Genomic DNA, 5,062 nt, shown 5'->3' with positions numbered 1-5,062 from the left:
GAGCCTATCCATGTTAGTAAATAATATCTTAAATCGATGGCTAATTAATTAACGTGTTCGAACACATTGTCCTAGTTAGTTAAAACACCTACCTATAAGTCACGTGACGGAATTTTGTATTCACAAAATTACACGGAGAAAGGTATCACGTGGTGAATTATGATATTCAATGTGTCACAGTCCTTGGTTACAACAGAGAGAGCGAGTGTAAGAAGAAGCAGTTTTTTTCTCTTTTAAATCATGAGCGCATGTTTCTTTATAAATCTCCTTTTAACACATTACTAATGCAAATATACGAGGGCTGTTCAATAAATAATGTCCTGAACTGTATAACATACAATACAGATATCATATGATATTAAGCTTGACTTTCTCTCATTATTGAATCTTTAATGAATTTATTACAGTTTATGTGACCACTTTTCATTACAGAGTTTCATTTTGAGAAGATGAAAAACAAGGGTAACTCGAGACACTGCATTTAAAATGAATAGTCAAGAATCAATAAACAAGAGTGAAAATAAAAGCTTCATCAAAACTTCTGTAAAACTTGTTAAAAATCCCAAAGAAATATTCACTGAAATATGTGACATTTACAGCATCCAATGCCTGTTTTCTAAACAAATGAGCAGATGGACTTCAATGATAAAAAATTACATAATGGGCATCAAAAATGGGTACCGTCCTTGCCAACAAAAAATTGTAAAATCTTATGTACTGTTTGCCAAATTTCAACAAATAATATTTGATGATGTATGATTGACTTAATACACATAGCAAATTTGATAGACACCATTTCGGGAGTAGTTAACATTGTTTTTAGGAAACGTTTGAAGGTAAAAAAGCTTAGTACTCAAAGGTCATCCTATATTTTGAAAAATGAATGAAAACGACAGCGTGCACGAATGTCCTAACAATCAATTTAAAATATCATTAATTGTAGTTATCCACATTTGTTTGATATTTAAACAGATAATGGAACTTTAATCTATTGCATGAAACCCTCAAAACAAAATTTACCATAAGATGTACTTGATAAAAACGGCGAAGGTCTGACAAGAGCAAAGAATTGCAAGAGCACAAAGGCATATTTATATGCAATTTTCTTAAATATAAGTGGTTTTGTTGTTCAAATTCGTATTCGGGGAGACAGTTTAATTTCTGGAAGAGTCTAGAAAGCAAATATTTTGCAAAAAAATCGAAAGGTTTATTAAAAGAAGATGAATCAGGAATCCACTACACTAATTTTCTTCATTACAGTGTCCAAACCCGCAAACCCTGAAGAGTAAAGGGGTTTTCGGGATAAACAGAAAGTTAATGTTTTTTACATTAACAATATTCGCCAGATCTTTGACCTTTTGACTTGTTTCTATTTCCAATCTTGAAAAAACTCATTTGAGAAGGAAGAAACAAGTCCAGGAAATCATTGGATCTGCCATTTTCCAGTATACTAAGGGTCACCCAAACAAAAAAATACTATAGTTAACTATAGTTAACTATAGTTTACTGTAGTTAACTATAGTGATAACTTTGACACTTTAAAAAACTTTGGCGAAAACTTTGACACTTTAAAAAACTTTGACAAAAACTTTGACACTTTGAAAAACTTTGGCGAAAACTTTGACATCTTTGAAAAACTTTGGCGAAAACTTTGACACTTTGAAAAACTTTGGCGAAAACTGATACTTTGAAAAACTTTGACGAAAACTTTGACACTTTGAAAAACTTTGGCAAAACTTTGATACTTTGAAAAACTTTGGCAAAAACTTTGACACTTTGAAAAACTTTATCAAAACTTGGACACTTTGAAAAACTTTATCGAAAACTTTGACACTTTGAAAAACTTTATCAAAAACTTGGATACATTTACACTTTGAAAAACTTTATCGAAAACTTTGACACTTTGCAAAAGTTTATCAAAAAATTTGACACTTTGAAAAACTTATCGAAGTCTTTGAAACTTTGAAAAACTTTATCAAAAACTTTGACACTCTGAAAATTTTTATCAAAAACTTGGATACTTTAACACTTTGAAAAAGCTTATCGAATACTTTGACACTTTAAAAAAAACTTTATCGAAAAATTTGTCACTTCGAAAAACTTTATAGAAAACTTTGACACTTTGAAAAACTTTGGCGAAAACTTTGATACTTTAAAAAGCTTTGCCGAAAACTTTGACACTTTGAAAAACTTTAACGAAAACTTTGACACTTTGAAAAACTTTGGCGAAAACTTTGACACTTTGAAAAACTTTGGCGAAAGCTTTGACACTTTGAAAAACTTTGGCAAAAACTTTGACACTTTGAAAAACTTTGAAGAAAAACTTTGACACTTTGAAAAACTTTATCAAAAACTTTGACACTTTGAAAAACTTTGGCGAAAACTTTGACACTTTGAAAAACTTTGGCGAAAACTTTGATACTTTAAAAAGCTTTGGCGAAAACTTTGACACTTTGAAAAACTTTATCGAAAACTTTGACACTTCAATAAACTTTGGAGAAAACTTTGACACTTTGAAAATTTTTGGTGAAAACTTTGACACTTTGAAAAACTTTGACGAAAACTTTAACACTTTGAAAAACTTTGGCGAAAACTTTGACACTTTGAAAAACTTTGGCGAAAACTTTGACACTTTGAAAAACTTTGACGAAAACTTTGACACTTTGATTTACTATAGTTAACTATAGTAAACTATAGTTAACTATAGTTAACTATAGTTAACTATAGTATTTTTTTGTTAGGGCATACCCAAAAAATGAATTCTAAAACAATCAGAAATTGGATAAAAAATAGATATGTGTTTTATTTAAAGGAGATTAATAAGTTAAATCATGAAGACTAAATCATTGAAAGCGTCTTTTGCTTCTTTCCGAGCACCGAGGACATTATTTATTGAACAGCCCTCGTATAACTCCTGCTACAAAGAGAACAATTGACAAACATGCGCTGACTATGTATTAAGTCAGTTAAAAAGTGGGCGTCCTCATTATCGTACTGAGATTGAAGAACTTGTGATGACTCTCGTCTCAGTAAACAGATTCGTACATCACAGATAGAAACGTGAAGTAAAGTTGTAGATAAGATGTTGATCATTCCTGCAATTAAAGAACAGTGTCTGTTTTAAAACTTTATTTTCACGCAAATTTCACAGATCCTTAAGTGCAGTCATCCTTAGCTATTTTTATCTTTCATTTGAATTGGGTTTTTTAATATTTCAATTAAACACTAAGTTCGAATTGAGAAGAATTTATGTACAGGTGATTTTAAAAAATTAGGGTATTTTAAGCCTTCATTTTATTTAGACAATATTGCGAAAACAAAGAAAATAGAACTACACATTCTTGTTCATCTTATTCATGTCCTATATTACCAATCTAGCCATGTATTATCACATTAATATCAATTAAAGTTCCAAAAAGGCGTTTGTCAAGGAAACCAAATACCAGAAATTGGTACAGGAAGGAATAAATTTGATGAATAATGAAATAGACTTTTTGTGTAATGGAACTGAAAAATATGAGGGTTGGTTTTGATCTTTCAAAGTGTTTTCATGCTTTAACAGAAAAAGATTTCAAAGAGAATAATCAATATTGTGGTTTACACAACCCTCTGACCACCTACAATCAGTTCCACATAATGATTTGTGCACAGGAAATGGTATTTATAATGAACTAAACAATGAACTCTCCGAAAACGTTTGTACAACAAAGTCACTGTCTTCAAACAAAAGAGAATTCGTAACATTTGCCACCGCTCTGTTTGGAGAAGTATTGTATTGAGAAGATTTAATGACAACGAGAATAAAGATAAACATACGATGTTGAAAATTTACACCAGCCGTTTTATAAATTATGTGAAATTCATAAAACTCGTAAAAATTAGCACAACACGCAAAAATACCCGTTATACGGTATATTCATTTGAAATTTGCAAGTTTTATTGCAGAAAAATGTACAAGAAGAGTAGTACAAATTGTAAAACACAGTCATGATAATGTTTCTCTCTGCAGATCTTGTCACGAATTTAGGGAACAATAAACCTTCGTGTATCCAAATTTATTTTTCTTGTAAACAACATGATTCATTGAATTCTTCGAGTAACCCAAGAGATTCCGTCATCAGAAACAAGTAAAACAAAATTTTGCTTGGCCACGAACATTGACCCCCTTGAAAAAAAATGATCCCACACTATGTACAAGTTTTAATTAATGGGAAAGTCATCCAAATCCTTTACATGACCAAATGATGAACGGAAGAACAACGAACTGTGAGTGTATGGGCGGGTGAATTTCATGACATTATGAAATATCAATTTTATGCTTAATGATCTTTGGAAGGTCAGGCTTTCACAAATATAGTAAAAATTATTTTCTCCATCACTTGATGGTAACTGGGTAGACTCCAAGCGGAGGTATATACAAATATGTTAACATTTGTAAGAAAAAACATTATTTTTGTCGTGATATGTATCGAAGACTTCTGATGATATTTATTGTATTGAACAATTAGAACTTACCTTCCGATTAAGTTTGATTAAATCGGAAGTAAGGCAGTCAAAGGAAATTTGTAGACACTTTGAGATATTTGGATTTTTTCATTACTAGTCTACTAAACTGTTTTCTATAACATCAATTAAAGATGAAAGTATTTTGCATTATGCTTAGTTAACGTCTAGATACAAGTGTAATAGATTTACAGAGGAATAATGCATTCACACTTTAGATTCAATTGACCTTCTCTCCCTTACACCAGAATTCCCTACACACAGTGACCAAGAAATTCAGTTTTGAGGAGGCATCCTTGCTTTTCACTAATATCAACAACACAAAAAAGGAAAAGAAAATTTTTAAAAGTGTAAAACATTTTAACTACACTTAACCTAACATCATAAACTTTAAAATTTGATTTTTTAACGAGGCTGAATATACCATAAGGATTTCGGTATTTTTTCGTTAATTAATGTTATAGTTGTTATTTTAAGATTAAAAAAATCAAATACTTACAACCTCGATTTCTTTAGGGGTCATCTCAAAAATTGTCAAATTTTACTATTGGGCCCTATG

Source organism: Saccostrea cucullata, unplaced genomic scaffold (genome assembly GCF_032062105.1).
Source record: "Saccostrea cucullata isolate Sc308-1 unplaced genomic scaffold, CSIRO_AGI_Scuc_v1 ctg8945, whole genome shotgun sequence".
Classification (NCBI taxonomy): Eukaryota; Metazoa; Mollusca; class Bivalvia; order Ostreida; family Ostreidae; genus Saccostrea; species Saccostrea cuccullata.
The sequence above is the reverse complement of the archived record's forward strand: the minus strand, read 5'-3'. Positions refer to the sequence as shown.